This window comes from Macaca mulatta, chromosome 1 (assembly GCF_049350105.2).
Source record: "Macaca mulatta isolate MMU2019108-1 chromosome 1, T2T-MMU8v2.0, whole genome shotgun sequence".
In the NCBI taxonomy this organism is placed as follows: domain Eukaryota; kingdom Metazoa; phylum Chordata; class Mammalia; order Primates; family Cercopithecidae; genus Macaca; species Macaca mulatta.
In genome coordinates, this window is record NC_133406.1 from 79,792,899 (window position 1) to 79,816,181 (window position 23,283).

At 39.5% G+C, this 23,283-nt stretch overlaps 1 long non-coding RNA gene across 1 annotated transcript; it reads right to left on the reverse strand.

Annotated features, from left to right (window-relative positions):
- Window positions 1-1,395: 1,395 nt before the first annotated feature.
- On the reverse strand, window positions 1,396-22,917 carry LOC144337646 (uncharacterized). The gene is made up of 3 exons (XR_013411057.1): window positions 22,844-22,917; window positions 2,169-2,277; window positions 1,396-1,611 (listed from the first exon to the last, which is right to left on the reverse strand). It is a non-coding gene; the product is annotated as an uncharacterized LOC144337646 (long non-coding RNA).
- Between the last annotated feature and the right edge of the window lie 366 nt (window positions 22,918-23,283).

The window sequence follows — 23,283 nt, forward strand, 5'->3', positions numbered from 1 at the left end:
GGGTCACCGAATATATCTGTGTCTGAGCTTCACCTCACCTCTTGACATCTCCTACACCAGGCAGGAAAAATGTCTACTTCACTGTGTAATTTTCATCATTCAAGTTCTTATTTCCTTGATATCTGCCTCCACCCAGGATGAGTGATGATGAGCCCCCCATCCACACATTGGGAATCCCCCAAGAAGTATGGCCTCATTCTTTGGCCTCAGAAGAACAATCTTATCAGAATATGTTATCACAACATCAGTGTACTTTCCAAAACTTGGTCATTCTATCTGATATAACCCTACCGTTAGGACAAATCAGTTCCATTGGCAATAGCTGTGATGAACTCAGAATAGTTCTCTACACCAGTGAGTGGGGAACAGCATGTTGGTGAGCCCTTTCTAAAGTCTTCCATGTCAATACTCAGTTCCTGTAAGTAACTACTTGAGCCAAAATACCTATAAGAACTGACTCTATATGAATACACCACAGTTTTCAGCACAGGGTACTCTAAACTCACATAAAGTCCCCCAAAAGTGTATACTCCCTGTTTCCTTTCCACTTAAAAATTCTAGAACATGAAAGAGAATCAATACAGTTTTGGCCCAGCCATGCACAACAATTTACACTACCTATGTTATCAAGCAGGACATTTATTTTTTAATCTTAAATATTTTGCTTTAGATTAATGACACTTGAACTTTGCCTCAAAACGTGTGGAACAATTGGTAACCAACTGGTGTATTTCAACTGGTCCTAGAACAAAGGGACCATCTTCCCTAAGTAAATATTAACATTTTAAATTTTGATGAGATATCGAATTGATTTTAAGTTTAAATGGTAGGTTTTACAGTTCTTACCCATCATGGTTACAGAAATCTCTGGCTTTGATTTTTAACCAAGACACTCGTTACTTCTACACATGCCCCGTACTTCGGTGCTCACCTTCTTGTTAAATCTGTACTTTTAAAAAATATCCATTCAATTCTTGCAGAACTTATCAACTGTGTATCAGTTTCTTTATTAAAGGTATTATATCTTTATTAAAGATATTTCTTTAATATCTCTCTCCAATATTTAGTAATACCTTTTCCAATCCTGAATTTTTATAACCGAAGGAGCCAGCAACAGAGAACAGGAAATTGTCAACCTCATGTCAGAGCTTATAGTGAATTTTTGAAAACTCGCAACTTAAATCTATAAATCCGGAAGTTTTCTTGTTTTATTTCTCTCCCCAACAAAATATACTTATTGCCTCATTGTAACCATAAAACCTGGGGAGACAGATGTGTCTCCTACTCTAAGATCCTTCCCAGATTCCAATCACCTCTGAATCACACTGAGGCCACTTTCTACAAGGGTCACCTAAGCAAACCTTGCCACATATACCATCGTCCCATATCACACACTAAGATAAGATGACTGCAGAAATTTAATCTTGTGCAAACAATGATCTCTGTTAGAAGCCACTGAAATAGAAAACTAAATATTCTGCTGCTTTTGAAAAAATCCAGGTAGATGGTGTTACCGATCTTGTGACCTGAAGATGCTTCTTGCTGTGTGTTTCCCACACGATGCTTTGTATCAGGAAAGAACGTAGTCATCATGCCTGTGTGATTCAGGGACTGCAATGAAAATTGAGCCATCAGGAACTGTTCTTTTTTGGCAGGCATCCCAAAAACGTAGCAAATCATTCAGCAAAGAGGTACTATAGAGAGGTGAGGTATAGGGTCCCTGGAACCAGCTAGGTTCCTCCCCAGCTGCTCTGCTTGCTGAGCACACGATGTGTGCAAGTTATTTAATCTCCTGCTGTCTCAATTTCTTCATCTATAAACTGGGGGTGACAGTTGTCTTCAGAGAATTGTGACGAGGGCAAAGTGAATAGTGCATGCACAATGTTCACAGTATCCTGTGAATGGTTCATGGTTTACACGCACTTTTTTACATTTAAAATGTAGCATTTTACATTTAAAATGCTGGGCATGCAGTAAGGAACCAACGAATATTAGCTAATGTCACTATTTGCTTCTTTCTTTAATTGATTTCTAGCTCCCACCATTTTCAAGGACCTTAGCTTAAACCCGATCCTTTACATTACAAATCACCCCCTCTCCTTTCCTCAGTTACAACTGGAAAACAAAACGTCCCCTCCCTCCTCAGCTGAACAATCATTTATATTCACCTGCTCTATCGGGGCCTAAGAGGAAACCAGCTATGGAGAGAATTCAAAAGTAGAAAGCTGGGTGAAAGGTCTCTCAGGAGTGAGAAGGCCATTTTTTCACTGGTTTGCTCTGCAGAGGAAAATAAATGGGCCTGAAACAATCACTCTGAAAAATGAGTTGGGGGTGGGCAAAAGAATCTCATTCAATATTTGTGTGTGTGTGTGTGTGTGTGTGTGTGTGTGTGTGTGTGTGTGTGTGTGTGTTTAACCTATGGGTGACCAAGATGCCTTAAGTCTGAGGCTTCTCTTCAACACAGGTAAATTGTGTGCCCCAAGCCCACTAGTGGCTCAACTAATAAATTGATTTAGTACTAGTTTAAAAGAGCTGTTAAAATGAATGAAAGACTCTGGACTGTTTCTTTCTAACTAGCATGTCACTATCTTGCTCAGTTTTATTTGGGGTTCTTAGTGTGGGAGCACACAGAGGAAGCAGATGGGAGACCTGTCAAAGCTTAACTCTCTGCCATTGAACTTCTGACTTCTGAGGAATTGAAAGGTAACTATATCTAGTAGCCTTACCGAATGAAATGCTATGCTAAGATCACCGTGAACATTATGAATGGCAGTGAAGCTCCATATAAGTTAATGAGAGGGAGTAGTGAAAACAGTCAAAGATAGGAAGTTCCATTCACTTTACCATCCTTGTCCTAAAAACTCCTTAGGGGTGGGACATGGTCTGAAAGGCAAGTATGATGACACATAAATCACTTAGTGATTTTCCTGAACTAGACAGCACCCCAGGTAGGTGGGCTTAGCTGAGAAGGGTTGAGGGGACAGACAGCCCACTATACGCATTTCCCCCATGAATCACGCTACAAATCTTCTCTGCAGTCTTCTGTGTCAATATATCTTCTATAAATAACCGCTCAAACGTTCTTCCTGGTGGGGAAGGGAAAATGTTTACAAGAAGGGGCTGTTCTGTATGAAGGTACTTCCTTCCCCCAGTCCCAGCAGGTTGTGACATGAGTTTGGGCTACTCCTGTTCACCAGTCATTCTCCTCTCTGTGCAACACAAGGAACAAAGAAAGAGCAGATGTGCAGTGGAGTTGGGGATGTTGAAGAGTGTTGAGCATAACCGATGGACTTTTCTGTCATTCTGAGAGCTTTCCTGAGAAAAAGGAATGTCCATGTGTATCATAAGCTTGAAATAATAGAGTGACGTGGGAGAGATGTGTGGCATGAGTAGCAGGGCATATGGTTGGGGACTCTATATGACTAGTGGGGTAGATTTCTAAGTAGTTCTCATTTCCTTCAGGTCTCTGCTCAAAGGTCACCTTATCTGTTTTACACGAAATAGTCTCCATCCACTTCTCCATTGACACTCCCCACTCACTTTACCCTGGGTATTGTACTCTGACATTCTCATCACCACCTGACATAACCATGCATTCACTTGTCTATCTGCTTCCTCCAGTTGGGGCATAAGCCTGAAGAGAATCAAGACTACTGTGTTCATTGCTTTATAATCAGCACCCAAGACAATGCCTGGAACATAGTGGTGCTCAGTAAATATTGCTGACGGATGAGTAAATCTGTTGTATCTGTTTAGTTTTTATACAAGACTCCTGGAAAGAGAAAAGGGTGCCAAGCATCAACTTTAGAATAGTCTAATCTTCTCATTTTACAGACAAGAAAACTGAGGCTGAAACAGGTCATGGCTTATGCCAAGTCTGGCTGATGCAGAGAATGACGCTGAGGCTCCATGGTCCACTGAGCAGCCTGTCCTCAAGAGCATAAACAATTTTGCTGAGCATATCTGACATATGACAAGGTGATGGAGAGGAGCTGGAAGGAAATTTCCTGGGCACGCCTGAGACATTCCCCAAATGAAAAGGAGAAAACTGATTCCAGAGACACTGAACAAATGGGAAAAGAAGGAATGACCATGCCCCTGTCCAACAGGCTGCCTGCTTGGGGATGGCAATGAGAGAAAGCAGATGGCTGCACTGGCACACAGCAGCTGGCTGGAGCAGTACAAATTGAGTGCCCTTGGTGAATATCATTACAGTAAGTGGTGCACTAAAACACCTAGAGGAAGAACAAGCAAGCAGAACACACACACACACACACACACACACACACACACACATTTTTATTTTATTTTATTTTATTTTTTTATTATACTTTAAGTTCTAGGGTACATGTGCACAATGTGCAGGTTTGTTACATATGTATGCGTGTGCCATGTTGGTGTGCTGCACCCATTAATCCGTCATTTACATTAGGTATATTTCCTAATGCTATATCTCCCCCCTACCCCCTCCCCACAATAGGACCCAGTGTGTGATGCTCCCCTTCCTGTGTCCAAGTGATCTCATTGTTCAATTCCCACCTATGAGTGAGAACATGCGGTATTTGGTTTTCTGTTCTTGTGATAGTTTGCTGAGAATGATGGTTCCAGCTGCATCCATGTCCCTACAAAGGACACAAACTCATCCTTTTTTATGGCTGCATAGTATTCCATGGTGTATATGTGCCACATTTTCTTAATCCAGTCTGTCACTGATGGACATTTGGGTTGATTCCAAGTCTTTGCTATTGTGAATAGTGCTGCAATAAACATACGTGTGCATGTGTCTTTATAGCAGCATGATTTTTAATCCTTTGGGTATATACCCAGTAATGGGACGGCTGGGTTATATGGTACTTCTAGTTCTAGATCCTTGAGGAACTGCCACACTGTTTTCCATAATGGTTGAACTAGTTTACAATCACACCAACAGTGTAAAAGTGTTCCTATTTCTCCACATCCTCTCCAGCACCTGTTGTTTCCTGACTTTTTAATGATCGCCATTCTAACTGGTGTGAGATGGTATCTCATTGTGGTTTTGATTTGCATTTCTCTGATGGCCAGTGATGATGAGCATTTTTTCATGTGTCTGTTGGCTGTATGAATGTCTTCTTTTGAGAAATGTCTGTTCATATCCTTTGCCCACTTTTTGATGGGGTTGTTTGTTTTTTTCTTGTAAATTTGTTTGAGTTCTTTGTAGGTTCTGGATATTAGCCCTTTGTCAGATGAGTAGACTGCAAAAATTTTCTCCCATTCTGTAGGTTGCCTGTTCACTCTGATGGTAGTTTCTTTTGCTGTGCAGAAGCTCTTTAGTTTAATTAGATCCCATTTGTCAATTTTGGCTTTTGCTGCCGTTGCTTTTGGTGTTTTAGACATGAAGTCCTTGCCCATGCCTATGTCCTGAATGGTACTACCTAGGTTTTCTTCTAGGGTTTTTATGGTATTAGGTCTAACATTTAAGTCTCTAATCCACCTTGAATTAATTTTCATATAAGGAGTAAGGAAAGGATCCAGTTTCAGCTTTCTACTTATGGCTAGCCAATTTTCCCAGCACCATTTATTAAATAGGGCATCCTTTCCCCATTTCTTGTTTCTCTCAGGTTTGTCAAAGATCAGATGGCTGTAGATGTGTGGTATTATTTCTGAGGACTCTGTTCTGTTCCATTGGTCTATATCTCTGTTTTGGTACCAGTACCATGCTGCTTTGGTTACTGTAGCCTTGTAGTATAGTTTGAAGTCAGGTAGCATGATGCCTCCAGCTTTGTTCTTTTGACTTAGGATTGTCTTGGCAATGCGGGCTCTTTTTCGGTTCCATATGAACTTTAAAGTAGTTTTTTCCAATTCTGTGAAGAAACTCATTGGTAGCTTAATGGGGATGGCATTGAATCTATAAATAACCTTGGGCAGTATGGCGATTTTCACGATATTGATTCTTCCTATCCATGAGCATGGTATGTTCTTCCATTTGTTTGTGTCCTCTTTCATTTCACTGAGCAGTGGTTTGTAGTTCTCCTTGAAGAGGTCCTTTACATCCCTTGTAAGTTGGATTCCTAGGTATTTTATTCTCTTTGAAGCAATTGTGAATGGAAGTTCATTCATGATTTGGCTCTCTGTTTGTCTGTTACTGGTGTATAAGAATGCGTGTGATTTTTTGCACATTAATTTTGTATCCTGAGACTTTGCTGAAGTTGCTTATCAGCTTAAGGAGATTTTGGGCTGAGACAATGGGATTTTCTAAATATACAATCATGTCATCTGCAAAGAGGGACAATTTGACTTCTTCTTTTCCTGACTGAATACCCTTGATTTCTTTCTCTTGCCTGATTGCCCTAGCCAGAACTTCCAACACTAAGTTGAATAGGAGTGGTGAGAGAGGGCATCCCTGTCTTGTGCCAGTTTTCAAAGGGAATTTTTCCAGATTTTGCCCATTCAGTATGATATTGGCTGTGGGTTTGTCATAAATAGCTCTTATATTTAGGTACATTCCATCAATACCGAATTTATTGAGCGTTTTTAGCATGAAGGGCTGTTGAATTTTGTCAAAAGCCTTTTCTACATCTATTGAGATAATCATGTGGTTCTTGTCTTTGGTTCTGTTTATATGCTGGATTACGTTTATTGATTTGTGAATGTTGAACCAGCCTTGCATCCCAGGGATGAAGCCCACTTGATCATGGTGGATAAGCTTTTTGATGTGCTGCTGAATCCGGTTTTCCAGTATTTTATTGAGGATTTTTGCATCGATGTTCATCAGGGATATTGGTCTAAAATTCTCTTTTTTTGTTGTATCTCTGTCAGGCTTTGGTATCAGGATGATGTTGGCCTCGTAAAATGAGTTAGGGAGGATTCCCTCTTTTTCTATTGATTGGAATAGTTTCAGAAGGAATGGTACCAGCTCCTCTTTGTACCTCTGGTAGAATTCAGCTGTGAATCCATCTGGTCCTGGACTTTTTTTGGTTGGTAGGCTATTAATTATTGCCTCAATTTCAGAGCCTGCTATTGGTCTAGTCAGGGATTCAACTTCTTCCTGGTTTAGTCTTGGAAGAGTGCAAGTGTCCAGGAAATTATCCATTTCTTCTAGATTTTCTAGTTTGTTTGCGTAAAGGTATTTATAGTATTCTCTGATGGTAGTTTGTATTTCTGTGAGGTCGGTGGTGATATCCCCTTTATCATTTTTAATTGCGTCGATTTGATTCTTCTCTCTTTTCTTCTTTATTAGTCTTGCTAGCGGTCTGTCAATTTTGTTGATCTTTTCAAAAAACCAACTCCTGGATTCATTGATTTTTTGGAGGGTTTTTTGTGTCTCTATCTCCTTCAGTTCTGCTCTGATCTTAGTTATTTCTTGCCTTCTGCTAGCTTTTGAATGTGTTTGCTCTTGCTTCTCTAGTTCTTTTAATTGTGATGTTAGAGTGTCAATTTTAGATCTTTCCTGCTTTCTCTTGTGGGCATTTAGTGCTATAAATTTCCCTCTACACACTGCTTTAAATGTGTGCCAGAGATTCTGGTATGTTGTATCTTTGTTCTTATTGGTTTCAAAGAACATCTTTATTTCTGCCTTCATTTCGTTATGTACCCAGTAGACATTCAGGAGCAGGTTGTTCAGTTTCCATGTAGTTGAGCGGTTTTGATTGAGTTTCATAGTCCTGAGTTCTAGTTTGATTGCACTGTGATCTGAGAGACAGTTTGTTGTGATTTCTGTTCTTTTACATTTGCTGAGGAGTGCTTTACTTCCAACTGTGTGGTCAATTTTGGAATAAGTGTGATGTGGTGCTGAGAAGAATGTATATTCTGTTGATTTGGGGTGGAGAGTTCTATAGATGTCTATTAGGTCTGCTTGCTGCAGAGATGAGTTCAATTCCTGGATATCCTTGTTAACTTTCTATCTCATTGATCTGTCTAATGTTGACAGTGGAGTGTTGAAGTCTCCCATTATTATTGTATGGGAGTCTATGTCTCTTTGTAAGTCTCTAAGGACTTGCTTTATGAATCTGGGTGTTCCTGTATTGGGTGCATATATATTTAGTATAGTTAGCTCTTCCTGTTGAATTGATCCCTTTACTGTTACGTAATGGCCTTCTTTGTCTCTTTTGATCTTTGATGGTTTAAAGTCTGTTTTATCAGAGACTAATATTGCAACCCCTGCTTTTTTTTGTTCTCCATTTGCTTGGTCGATCTTCCTCCATCCCTTTATTTTGAGCCTATGTATGTCTCTGCATGTGAGATGGGTCTCCTGAATACAGCAGACTGATGGGTCTGGACTCTTTATCCAGTTTGCCAGTCTGTGTCTTTTAATTGGAGCATTTAGTCCATTTACATTTAAGGTTAATATTGTTATGTGTGAACTTGATCCTGCCATTATGATATTAACTGGTTATTTTGCTCGTTATTTGATGCGGTTTCTTCCTAGTGTCGATGGTCTTTACATTTTGGTATGTTTTTGCAATGGCTGATACCAGTTGTTCCTTTCCGTGTTTAGTGCTTCCTTCAGGGTCTCTTGTAAGGCAGGCCTGGTGGTGTCAAAATCTCTAAGCATTTGCTTATCTGTAATGGATTTTATTTCTCCTTCACTTATGAAACTTAGTTTGGCTGGATATGAAATTCTGGGTTTAAAATTCTTTTCTTTAAGAATGTTGAATATTGGCCCTTACTCTCTTCTGGCTTGTAGAGTTTCTGCCGAGAGATTTGCTGTTAGTCTGATGGGCTTCCCTTTGTGGGTAACCCGACCTTTCTCTCTGGCTGCCCTTAAGATTTTTTCCTTCATTTCAACTTTGGTGAATCTGGCAATTATGTGTCTTGGAGTTGCTCTTCTTGAGGAGTATCTTTGTGTTATTCTCTGTATTTCCTGGATTTGAATGTTGGCCTGCCCTACTAGGTTGGGGAAGTTCTCCTGGATGATATCCTGAAGAGTGTTTTCCAACTTGGTTCCATTTTCCCCCTCACTTTCAGGCACCCCAGTCAGACGTAGATTTGGTCTTTTTACATAATCCCATACTTCTTGCAGGCTTTGTTCATTTCTTTTTCTTCTTTTTTCTTTTGGTTTCTCTTCTCGCTTCATTTCATTCATTTGATCCTCAATCGCTGATACTCTTTCTTCCAGTTGATCGAGTCAGTTACTGAAGCTTGTGCCTCTGTCACGTATTTCTCGTGTCATGGTTTTCATCTCTTTCATTTCGTTTAGGACCTTCTCTGCATTAATTACTCTAGCTATCAATTCTTCCACTCTTTTTTCAAGATTTTTAGTTTCTTTGCACTGGGTACGTAATTCCTCCTTTAGCTCTGAGAAGTTTGATGGACTGAAGCCTTCTTCTCTCATCTCGTCAAAGTCATTCTCCGTCCAGCTTTGATCCATTACTGGTGATGAGCTGCGCTCCTTTGCAGGGGTAGATGTGCTCTTATTTTTTGAATTTCCAGATTTTCTGCCCTGCTTTTTCCCCATCTTTGTGGTTTTATCTGTCTCTGGTCTTTGATGATGGTGATGTACTGATGGGGTTTTGGTGTAGGTGTCCTTCCTGTTCGATAGTTTTCCTTCTAACAGTCAGGACCCTCAGTTGTAGGTCTGTTGGAGATTGCTTGAGGTCCACTACAGACCCTGTTTGCCTGGGTGTCAGCAGCAGAGGCTGCAGAAGATAGAATATTGCTGAACAGCGAGTGTAACTTTCTGATTCTTACTTTGGAAGCTTCCTCTCAGGGGTGTACTCCACCCTGTGAGGTGTGGGGTGTCAGACTGCCCCTAGTGGGGGATGTCTCCCAGTTAGGCTACTCAGGGGTCAGAGACCCACTTGAGCAGGCAGTCTGTCCCTTCTCAGATCTCAACCTCCGTGTTGGGAGATCCACTGCTCTCTTCAAAGCTGTCAGACAGAGTCGTTTGCGTCTGCATAGTTTTCTGCTGCGTTTGTTATAGTTTACTGTGCCCTGTCCCCAGAGGTGGAGTCTACAGAGACAGGCAGGTTTCCTTGAGCTGCTGTGAGCTCCACCCAGTTCGAGCTTCCCAGCAGCTTTGTTTACCTACTGAAGCCTCAGCAATGGCGGGCGCCCTCCCCCAGCCTCGTTGCTGCCTTGCCGGTAGATCATGCTGCTGCCTTGCCAGTAGATCACAGACTGCTGTGCTAGCATTGAGGGAGGCTCTGTGGGTGTGGGACCCTCCCGGCCAGGTGTGGGATATGATCTCCTGGTGTGCCTGTTTGCTTAAGGCGCAGTATTGGGGTGGGAGTTACCCGATTTTCCAGGTGTTGTGTGTCTCAGTTCCCCTGGCTAGGAAAAGGGATTCCCTTTCCCCTTGCGCTTCCCAGGTGAGGCGAGCGATGCCTCGCCCTGCTTCAGCTCTCGCTGGTCAGGCTGCAGCAGCTGACCAGCACCAATTGTCCGGCACTCCCTAGTGAGATGAAACCAGTACCTCAGTTGAAAATGCAGAAATCACCGGTCTTCTGTGTCGCTCATGCTGGGAGTTGGAGACTGGAGCTGTTCCTATTCGGCCATCTTGCTCCGCCCCCTTATTAATTCATTTTTGCAATCAGTATTAAGTTGTCATCAATTTGAAATCATGTTATTTGCAAGATAAAATGTTATTTGCCATCCTCATGGAAAACTCAAATTAAAAAAACCTGTTACAAATATATAAAAAATAAAAAGCAAAAAAAATAAAACTTAGCACTAGATAAAATTACCTTCACTAAAAAAAGACAAGAAGAAAGAAAAGAAGGAAGAGAATGACAATGAAAAAACAAATAACAAAGGGCAGGAGTAAATCCCTACTTATCAATAATAATATTGAATGTAAAGGGACTAAGCTCTCCAATAAAAAGACATAGAATGTATTGATGATCTGTTGATTACAAGAAACACATCTCAACTATAAAGGCATATATAGAGTGAAAATAAAAAGATAGAAAAAGGTATTCCATGGAAAACCAGAAAAGAGGAAGACTAGCTCTACTTATGTCAGACAAAATAGATTTCAAGACAAAAACCATAAAAAGAGACAAAGGTCATTTTATAATGGTAAAAGGGTCAATTCAGCAATAGGATATAATAACTGTAAATATATATGCACTCAACACTGGAGCACTCAGATATGTAAAACAAATATTATTAGAGCTAAAGAGAGAGATAGACCCCAATACAATAATAGCTGGAGACTTCAACACTCTACTTTCAGTATTGGAAAGATCATTCTGACAGAAGATCAACAAAGAAACAGCAGACTTAATCTACACTATAGACCAAATGGACCTATCAGATATTTACAGAACATTTCATCCAAGAGCGGCAGAATACACATTCTTCTCCTCAGCACATGAATCATTGCCAAGAATAAACCATATGTTAAGCCACAAAACTAGCCTTAAAAAATAAATAAATAAATAAATAAATAAATAAATTATATTAAATACCTTCTGTGACCACAATGAAGTAAAACTAGAAATCAATGACAAGAAAAACTGTGGAAACTATAGTAACACATGGAAATTACACAATATTTCCCTGAGTGACCAGTGGATCAAGAAATAATTAAGAAAGAAAGTGTAAATTTTATTGAAACAATGCCCATCAATGATAGACTGGATAAAGAAAATGTGGTACATATATACCATGGAATACTATGCAGACATAAAAAGGAATGAGGTCTGTCCTTTGCAGGGACATGCATGAAGCTGGAAGCCATCATCCTCAGCAAAGTAACTCAGGAACATAAAACCAAACACTGCATGTTCTGATCCATAAGTGGGAACAGTGAGAACACTTAGACACAGGGAGGGGAACAACATACACCAGGGCCTGTTGTGGGGTGGGGTCGAGGGGAGGGAATTTAGAGGACAGGTCAATAGGTGCAGCAAACCACCATGGTGCACATATACCTATGTAACAAATGTTCACATGTATCCTGGAACTTAAAGTAAAATATATATTTTTTAAATCCCCAACTGTACCTTACCTTCTAGTCACAATCTTCAAAAATAGATTTTCATAATAAAAAAGAAAGTTTTATTGAATCAAATGGAAATCGAAACACAATATATAATACCAAAATCTAAAGGATACAGGAAAAGCAGTAGTAAGAGGAAAGTTTATAACAATAAATGCCTACAATAGAAAAGTAAAAACTGTCACAGAAACAACCTAATGATGCATCTTAAAAAACTGGAAAAGCAACAGCAAGCCAAATCCAAAATTAATAGAAGAAAGGAAATAATAAAAATCAGAGCAGAAATGAGACTGAAACAAAAAAAAAATACAAAAGATCCACAAAATGAAAAGTTGTTTTTTGAGAAGATAAGCAAAATTGATAAATCTTTAGCAAGACTAAGGAAAAAAGAGAGAAGACTCAAATAAATCACAGGTGAAAAAGAAGACATGACAACTGATACTGCAGAAATTCAAAGGCTTACTAGAGGCTACTGTGAACAACTATATGCCATGACGCTGGAAAACCTATAGAAAGCCACTCTTGGATGAAATGTTCTGTAAATATCTGATAGGTCCATTTGGTCTATAGTGCAGATTAAGTCTGCTGTTTCTTTGTTGATCTTCTGTCAGAATGATCTGTCCAATACTGAAAGTAGAGTGTTGAAGTCTCCAGCTATTATAGAAGAAATGAATACATTCCTAAACACATAAAACTACCAAGATTGAACCATGAAGAAATCCAAAACTTAAATAGGCCGATTATAAGTAAAACAGAAGCCTGGGAACTGATGAATTTTACCAAGTATTTAACAAAAACTAATACCAATCCTAGTTGAACTATTCTGAAAATTAGAGAAGGAGGGAATAATTCCAAACTCATTCTACGAGTTCAGTATTGCCCTGATACCAAACCAGATAAAGACATAAAAAATAAAAAAAGAAAACTACAGGTCAATATCTCTGGTGAATATTGATGCAAAAATTCTCAACAAAATACTATCGAACTGAACACAGCAACACATTAAAATGATCATTCCATCATGACCAAGTGAGATTTATCCTAGGGATGCAAGGATTATTCAGTATATGCAAGTGAATCAAAATGAGGCATTATATCAACAAAATGAAAGACAAAATTCATATTATCATTTCAATTGATGCTGAAAAAGTATTTGATAAAATTCCACATCCCTTCATGATAAAAACCCTAAAACAAAAACTGAGTATAGAAGGACATGCCTTGACAAAATAAAAGTCATATACTACAGACCCACAGCTAGTAGCATACTGAATAGGTAAAACTAAAATCCTTTCTTCTAAGATCTGGAACACAACAAGGATGCCCACATTCACAATGTTATTCAACATAGTACTGAAAGTCCTAGCTGGAGCAATCAGACTAGAGAAAGAAATAGAAGGCATCCAAATTTAAGAGGAAGAAGTCAAATTATCTTTGTTTGCAGATGATATGCTCATTTATTTGGACTCCACCCAAAAACTATCAGAACTGATAAATACATTTAGTAGTATTGCAGCATACAAAATCAACATACAAAAATCAGGTGTATTTCTATGTGCTAACACCAAGCAATCTGAAAAAGAAATCAATAAAGTAATCCCATTTATAATAGCTACAAATAAAATAAAATGAAATACCTAGAAATAAACTTAACCAAAAAAGTGAAAGATCTCTACATAAAAACTATGAAACACTGAGGCAAGAATTGAAGAGGACAAAAAAAAAAAAAAAAAAGGAAAAGTATTCTGTGCTTATAGATGGAAAGAATCAATATTGTTAAAATATCTATACCACCCAAAGCAACCTACAGAATCAATGCAATTCCTATCAAAATACCAATGACATTCTCCACAGAAACAGAGAAAATAATCCTAAAATGTATGTAAAACCATAACAGACCCAAAATAGCCAAAGCCATTCTGAGCATAAATAAATAAATACTGGAGAAATCACATTACCTGGCTTCAAATTATACTACAGAGCTATAGTAACCAAAACAGCATGGTACTGGCATAAAAACAGATACATAGAACACTGGAACAGAATAGAGAACCCAGAAACAAATCCAGATACCCACAGTGAACTCATTTTTGACAAAGGTGTCAAGAACATACACTGGGGAAAAGACAGCCTCTTTAATAAATGGTGTTGAGAAAACCAGACATCCATATGCAGAAAAATGAAACTAGATTCCTTTCTCTTGTTATATACAAAAATCAAATCAAAATTAATTAAATACTTAGATCTAAGATCTAGAACTATAAAACTACTAAAAGAAAACTTAGGGAAACTCTCCAGGACATTAGTCTGGGCAAAGATTTCTTGAGTAATACCCCACAAGCACAGGCAGACAAAGCAAAAATGGACAACTGGATTCACCACAAGTTAAAAAGCTTCTTCACAGCAAAGGAAAACAATTAATAAAGTGAAGAGATAACCCACAAAATAGGAGAAAATATTTGCAAGATATCCATCTGACAAGAGACTAATAACCAGTGTATATGAGGAGCTTAAACAACTCAATAGGAAAACATTTTTTTAAATGGGCAAAATATCTGAATGGATAGCTCCCAAAAGAAGATGTAAATCGCAAACAGGTATATAAAGGTGTGCTCAACATTATTAACCATTGGAAAAATGCAAAGCAGAACTACAGTAAGATATCACCTCACCCCAGTTAAAATGGCTTTTAACCAAAAGATAGGCAATAAAGAATGCTGGTGAGGATGTGTAGAAAATAGAACTCTTGTACACTGCTGGTGGGAATGTAAATTAGTGCAGCCACTACGGAGAACAGTATGGAGGTTCTCCAAAAAACTAAAACTAAAACTACCATACAATCCACTGCTAGGTATATACCCAAAAGAAAGGAAATCAGTATTCCAAAGAGATAGCTGCCGTCTCATGTTTACTGCAGCACTATTCACAATAGCCAAGATTTGAAAGCAACCTAAGTATCCATCAACTGATGAATGGATTAAAAAATGTGGTACACATACAGAACAGAGTACTTACTATTCAGCCATGAAAAACAATGAGATCCTGTCACTTGCAACAACATGGATGGAATTGGAGGTCATTATGTTAAGTGAAATAAGCCAGGCACAGAAAGACAAACTTCACAAGTTCTCACTCATTTCTAGGAGTTAAAAATTAAAACAGTTGAACTCATGGAGCTAGAGAGTGGAATGATGGCTACCAGAGGCTGGGAAGGGTGAAAGGGTGGTAAAGTGGGGATGGTTACTGGGTACAAAAATATAGTTTGGTAGTACAAATATAATATAGTATATAGTTAGTATAAATAGTATAGTATAAATAAATAGTATAGTATCTAGTTAGATAGGATAAATATTATCTATATTGTGATAGCACAACAGGGTGACTATACCTAGCAATAATTTGTTGTACATTTTAAAATAACTAAAAGAGTATAATTGGTATGTTTGTAACCCAAGGAAAGGATAAATTCTTAAGGTGATGGATATCCCATCTTCCCTGATGTAATTCTTATGCATTGTATGCCTGTATCAAAATATTTCATGTACCCCATATATGCACCTACCAAAAAAGTAAAAAGCAAAACAGGTGAACAATGATCTAAACAAGAGTGCCAACCATGATCAGACAATCCTGAATTTTTTCCTGTAAAAAAAAAGTGGTGGAATATCTGTCACCCCAATGACATATTTCTGGCTGTCACCAGTTCTCCAAGTATGAAAATATTTATGGTGCCAAACCTAAGTGTCATTCGCCCTAAATATTTAAGAGCAACAACTGGAGCACAGTGAGAGATGATCATACCATAGCACTCCAACCTAGTTTAGAGAGCAAGACCTCACCTCTAAAGAGAGAGAGACAGAGAGAGAGAGACTGTAGCAACTGGGCACACACCTCAGTTGCAGGAGAGCTGAGGATGGAGACTCTGTTAGGCTAGGAAAAAGCCCAATTGATGGTATCTGGGAAGGCCTACAGCAAACTGGAACTCAGCAATAGGCACTAACATGTCCACAAATATTACTGTTCTTCCTAACCACATTACACTTCCCTTTTCCAATCCCATTAGCCTACTTTACCTGTCCTCCATGGCTAAATGTTGAGAAGACTCCCCGCCGTATGCTTATATATCAATTAATTCGCAAGTATTTAGTGAGCACCTACTATGTATTCGTCACTATTCCAGGCATCAAAGGAGGATATCAGAGAAAAATTAGACAGTCCCCTATCCCAAGGAAGTCCTAAGCTTGCAGTAAAGACAACATCACGTAATTACCCAATATTATAAAACATATGAATCAGACCTAATTTGTAGATTCAAGATGAGAAAGGAGAAACCTAAGTTTCAGAGCAGTAATGGTACACTTCATGGAGGAATGGGACTAAGCTGATCCTAATACCCCATTTCTATTCCTGAAACTGTGAAGTGAAGCCTGGGTCCCTGACCTGGAGGGGTAGCACACCATGACGCAGTGGGTGATTATGGTCATGCCCTTCTATTCCTGACAGACCTGGGTCCAATCCCAATTCTTTCTATGTTTGTAGATTCAGAAAAGTCATTTAATCTCCCTGAGTCCCAGTTAACTCATCTATGAAATGGTATTAAGGGCCTAATGTGTTCAAAGTCTTACATTAAAGCCTGGCATGTAACAGGTGCTCAATCCATGGTAATTATCATTATTTAAAGTCACTTCAATATATGGAAGGATGAAGCTTTTCCACGATATTTTAGTCAAAGTTCAATTATATATCTGAAATAATTAAAAGTTGCCTCAGACCTTCAAATTTTATTTCAAGGCAGTGGTGCCCAAGCTTTGCTGAACATTTGAATCACATGGAAATCTTTAAACTATACTGATGCCTGGGCCCCACCCCAGACATTCTGACTGCTTTGGTCTGGGGTGTAATCTTGGCACTGAGATTTTTTAAACTCCCCAGGTGATGTTTATGTGCAACAAAGTTTAGGAACCACTGTTTATGGCAAAATTCCATCTCCTGTTCCACAGGAGGTTCTGAGAGCAGCAGACCAAGAAGCAAGTAGGGGACACACTTCTTGACATGTTGTCTTATTTATTGTATTAAACAGTGGTCTCCAGAGGAACAGAACCAGTAAAATACACACGTGCACACACAGACACATACACACATATATACATGTGTGTATCTATATACACATAGAAAGAGAGAGACTTACTATAAGGAATTGGATCACATGATTTTGGAGGCTGAAAAGTCCCCAAATCTGTAGTTGGCAAGCTAGAGAAAAAGCCAATGGTATAGTTTCAGTCTGAGTTTGAAGGTCTGAGAATTAGAATGTTCAATGGTGCAGTGCCAGTTTGAAGGCTGAAAAAAAAAAAATGTCCCAGCCAGAAGGTAGTCAAGTAGGAGTTCTCTTTTACTCAAAAAGAGGTCAAGTTTTATGTTCTCATCAGGCCTTTAAGTGATTAGATGTGTCCTACCCGCACAGACAGCCCATCTACTTCACTCAATCTACTGATTCCAGTACTAATCTCATCCAGAAACACCCTCACAGACACACTTAGAATAATGTTTGACCAAATATCTGTGCACTTGTCACCCAATCAAATTGGCACATAACATTAACTATCACGTGCATATTGTATCCCAGACATCCAGCACATTCCTAGGCACAAAATTTTGCAAGGGACATTCTATGAGCCAAGGAGGGACACACAGTCAATGATTCTTAGTTTTGATCCCTCAAAGAGAACATACATGCAAACACACCCATACACACACTCCAAAAGTATGCATCTACCAAAACAAGCCATAGAAAGAACACTTTTAGCTTATTCCTTTCATTTTAAAGGCAAGGAAACAGGCCCAGAGAGGTAAAGTGATTTTCTCGAAGTTACACATCAAATTAATGACTTCTCCAGAACTAACACTCAGGACTCTAGAATTTAAATTCAATGCCAGTGTGATGTTGTTTGTCATTTGTATGACCCTGCTTGTGATCCCGCAGGCCTCAGACATTCTAAAACCCCTTCTTGCTTTTGCCAAACCCTGTATGATGAGGAGCTAACGGCCATGTGGCATGACTCTTCATGTCCTTCCAAATAGCGGAACCAGCCTTCCAGGGGGCAGTGGTTCATTGTGGACCTAAAAGTACATATTTTGAGAAGGAAGGCAAAGTAGTTGGGAGGCAAATTCATGAGCTAATTGCTTTGGGATAATTACAATCAATATCAGTTGCCCCAGGACAAGACTGCCTTTGCCTTGTCAGGCTGCTGACATTTTGTGCTTGGTCATCCAGCTCCTTGCTCCAAAGTGATACATTATTGATTTTCATCCTGTCCCATTAAGGCCACCCTTCCATCTCCCCAGGGATAGATGATGCTTTTGCACACAGCTTGCATGTGCCCAGACTCCTTAGTGGGAAAGGCTACAGGATGAGAAGGTTACCTTTGCAATTTCATACCCTCAGATTCTGTCTGCAGCCAAAGAAAATCACACAAATCATACTGCCTGAATTTCCTAAATTCCCTTTTTCATCTTCCCTCACATGTCAACATTTTTAAAACTCAGATAAAACATTTCTGCCTCCTCCCTGGGTTCCAATCGATGCTGGCCTTCAAACATATAAGGTGATTTTTTTATCCAGCTCTCTCTCTCCTGAACAGTGGGGATGTTGGGAAAATCATGGGATTTGAGGGATGACATGCCTGGGCTCAAGACGTGGCTTCTCCATTTAGCAAAACGATGACCTTGGACAGCCTATCTTACCCTTCTTTAAGCCTTCATCACTTCATCCTTGAGAGAGGAAATAATAATACCTACCCAGTCACTTTCATAAAATGTTTAAATGAGATCACGTGTGTGAAGCACCGAGTCTGGAGCACAGTACATGTCAATGCCTCATCCGTTTCTATTTCTCCTGCTCTCTCCTGGGAGACTGGGAGACTGTGGCTTCCCCAGGGTAGGGGCCACTCATTCCTCATCTTTGTCTGTCCCTAGCATCACATTTGGCACAGATTAACGTTTGGGGAATTGAGGAGAACAAGGCAGATACACTTTTATAGATAATGACACTGCCTCTTAGAGAGATTCAGTGCCTTGTCCATGCCCAGGTCACTGATAGAAATGAGTCTGTTAAGTTCCAGCATTTTGACTCTTTGTCTTGCCTTTCATTCACTAAATCTTGGTGCCTTATGTTCACTCCAAAACAATCTGAACACAGCAACTATGCAGACTAAGTGTGGTGGTCACTTCCTGACTTTTCATCAGAGTTAACTAGTTCCAGCCTCTGTTTAATGGTAAACATAGATTTCCACCACAATCTGTACTGGCCCCACCTCTTGTCACCTGCAGCTGTCCTCTTCAATTTTCCTATAGCACAGCCTTCCTAGTTACCAGCAAATGGGACTTTGAAGCGGAAGGTGTTGAAACCATCTCAGCCCACCTCCAAGTTACACAGATGAGACCCAGGGCCTTTGGGCTTCCATGCCAAGTTTCCAGCTGCAGTTTAGCCTCTTTGCAAACAGCACTTCTTTCGCCAAATCCTTCCACATGCTTCAGTTTTAGGTGTTAATTCTGCCTTCTAAATTCTTGTTCTGAATATCAGCCCAGTGGCCAGGCTTCACTACCCAAGAGCTGCCAGCCTGTGGTCTGAATTTGCAAGTGTCTCCTGCATGCTTTCTCATTATTGGCTTCACCCACCTGCTGGGGTCCCTGGTATTGCACCAGCTGGCAGCACTGCTGGTGGTGACTGTTGTCATAAACCACTATGAGAGCTAGTTGCTTTCCCCCAGACTCTTCTCTGTTGTCAACTAGGATTGCCACTTAGCCTCAGCCCAGTTCCCAGCCCCCTCCCCATCTGTGCAGTCTGCCTGCCAGCACACTGCTATAACTTTCTTTTCATAAAATACTGCTTTATTTATGAGTAGATCTCCTTTACCACATCGCCATTGATAAAATACACACTTGCCCCTTCATCTCAACAGTGACATTTCTTCATAGTTTCTTCCTACAGTTTTTAATAAATAAGGACTGCATAATACAAGGGAAAATACAGGATTAAAGAGAATAACAAGAAAAAGTTCTCCTTCATTCCTCCCAAAATCCCACATGCCTTATTACAGATAACTGATATCAATAATGCATGTTAATGTAATGGTCGAACAATATTTTTTTTCTCCAGGCTTCTGGAGTTGATCCCCATTGGCCATTGATAGATAAGGTGTATAAACACATATTTAATTGCTTAATAAGGGCAAGACCAAGGAAAGAGTGAAGTATGTTAAGCTTTCTACTTGTGGTTTATTTGGTTTGCTCCTCACAAGTCCTCAGTATCATGATATTTAGCCAGAAATCAAAATATGTTCTCAGTATTTCTGAAGTTGGCATTCCTACAGTTAGAAGCATGGTGCTGGAAGATGTGGGTTTCTCCAGAGTAGGACTCACCCTAAATTAAATCATATTCTTGAGCACAGGCCCTAAGCCCAGTCCAAAATGAGTTTCTGCATGTGGTTCAATTCTGAGCAACATTCCCAGTGAAAATGCTATCCCTCTTTATTAAATCGGAATGGTAGCCAGGTGCAGTGACTCCTAATCATAGTCTCAATGCTTTGGGAGGTCGAGGCAGGAGAATTGCTTGAGCCCAGGAGTTCGAGACCAGTCTGGTCAACATGGCAATACCCCATCTCTGTGAAAAATGCAAAAATTAGCCAGGCTTGGTAGTGTACACCTGTGGCCCCAGCTACTCAAGAGGCTGAGGTAAGAGGTCAGGAGGTCAAGGCTGCAGTGAACTGTGATTCTACCACTGCACTCCTAGGTTACAGAGAAAAACTGTGTCTCAAAATTAATTAATTAATTAATTAATTTAATATAAATGGCTTGATTAGAGAGGGAGTGGGACCCTCAGTCTTGTCAACCATGAGAGGAAACACCACCCAAGAGCAAATCAGGACCTCAAGAGAAGAGCATGGGCAAACTTACCCCTTGAGCTCTTAGTCATCTGCCTGGAGCCAAGGCACCACATACTACTGGGCAAGCTCGTGTGAGAACCCACAACCTCCATCCCTGTTTTACCCGCAACACTAACCTCAGGAGGCAATTCACTCCCTGTTTTACCTGCAACACTAACCTCAGGAAGCAAATCACTCCGGAGGCAAGCCACTCCTGTCTGATATGTCCCAAACATCCCTATCTGCCATGTTTTCTTGAAACTCAGAGACTCTGTTCCAGTGGCTGGAGGCAGACAGCTAGTCTACAGCTGCGGAGTGTCAAACAATTTTCCCTTTCTGGTCAAGCTTTCACCTACGTGAGATTGTGAACAAAACTAAAGGCATTAGCGCTACTCTCAGTTACCATCATTCCAGGTTTCTGGTCTCAACACATCATTCATAGGTTATGATGTACTCATGATCACATATTTCCCGGCGTTTTTGTCATTCCAACAGAAGAGAGGCCATTTGATGTTTGACTGATGGCTGTGCAAACATTTAAAAAATTTTTAGAGGACACAATGCACCAGGGAAACTAGTATTATGACTATCTGGAGAATACTATCAAGATTTTGAAATATACTCCTTAGCTAGGGTACCAGTAAGTCAAACCAACTAAATTTGAATAGATCAAAGAATGAGCCAGATGAGGGGTGGACCCATTTTAACCAAATAACCAGTTTGTTAATTTTTGTAATTGGATCTCTAAATTACCCCACATATTTTTTTCCTGAACAACAAGAAATGTTAGCAACTGCACAGATTTCTTCCTATGTAGCCAGAGGCATCAATTCTTTTATCTAGCATTACATGACTTGGTTAAAGTAGGGAGGGGTGATGTGCAGGTTACCTGTAGAAGCTAATGATTGTCAAAGTTTAGCTACAGCATTATCCTGCCAACTGAAAGAGAAAGGCATAAACAAGGGAAAATTAAGAGGGTTAAAAGTCTCATATCATGGAGTCTTGTTCTGACAGTCTTGGGAAAAACTGCATGAAGTCAGCAACTTCTTGTTCTGGTTTGCAGTTTGTATGTTTCTGATTATGGCATCAGGCATTTTGGTGAATTCTCTGTGTGGCCCACACATCAGGCATGAGCTTTGCCTCTTGAAATTTATTAAGTTGGCCTTATGGGTTTTATAAGCAGAGTAGTTTTTGTTCTTAGTTGGAATATCATAGCCTGATATTAGAAGAAACTGGAAGAATTCAGAATCAAGTTCAGTCTACAGGTAGAAAATAAAAACTTGAAAGCAATGAACTGGGCTACAATTGAATAAAAGATGTAATATAGTTTTCTTCTAAAATGTAATTTTTCTCTCTATAGTCACTACCATTTCTATAAAAGATAATCAGAGTAAGACTAATTTGTTTGCAAATTAAGTTTAGTTCCATTAAACTTGGCCTATTTATTCACCTAAGTGCAGCGTGCATAATCACATAGTTTCCTTTTAAATTTTCTTTGCTGGAAATTTTGACAAGGAATCTCAAATTAAACTTTTAAAAATCTCTTGACACTAGGAAGCCAAACCAAAGCAGATCAGACCTTGCCTGAAGTATCTAATATCTTGAGGTTCCTGGGCCTGCCAGAAAGTGACAACTTTTTGTTCACTCATTGTAATGGTGGGAACACTTGAAGCTAGGCATTTTATGTACATTTTCAAATATGACATTCCAGTCAAAACCCTGATGATATAACCAATGTTTCCAATTGCATCCTCTTATAAAGAGAGGAATTTTTCGTGAACTTATATATATAGCCATATTGCCATAATAGTAAGAATATTAACAAATAATTAAAAAATTTTGGAGGTGGCTGGGCATAGTGGCTCATGCCTGTATCCCAGCACTTTGGGAGGCTGAGGTGGGCAGATCACAAGGTCAGAAGTTTGAGACCAGCCTGGCCCACATGGTGAAACCCTGTCTCTACCAAAGATACAAAAAATTAGGTGGGTGTGGTGGTGCATGCCTGTAAACCCAGCTACTTGGGAGGCTGAGTCAGGAGAATCACTTTAACCCAGGAGGCAGAGGTTGCAGTGAGCCAAGATCATGCCGTTGCACATTGGAGGGATTGGGTAAGAAAGAAAAGCAAATGTCTCATTTTTATTTGAAAAAGTATTATTTACCACACTGCTGTAAGCCATTCGTAGTTTAAAAGAAAAAAACAATAGTTTCCTGAAGCCTGGAAAACAAAACATTAAGAGAACTAGCAATGTTTTAAATTAAAAAGTTGTAAAAACCCATAATTCTTCCTCATCAGTTCATTCCATCTCATGTAATTAATTCTTGCTGTGTTTGATCTCAGTTAACAGTTTCACAAATTCATTGGTTTCTTTATTAAAGTTCTCAAAATTGTTACTCAGTCCAGTGGTATCTCAAAGCAATCAGACACCTGCACTTGTTAGTGTT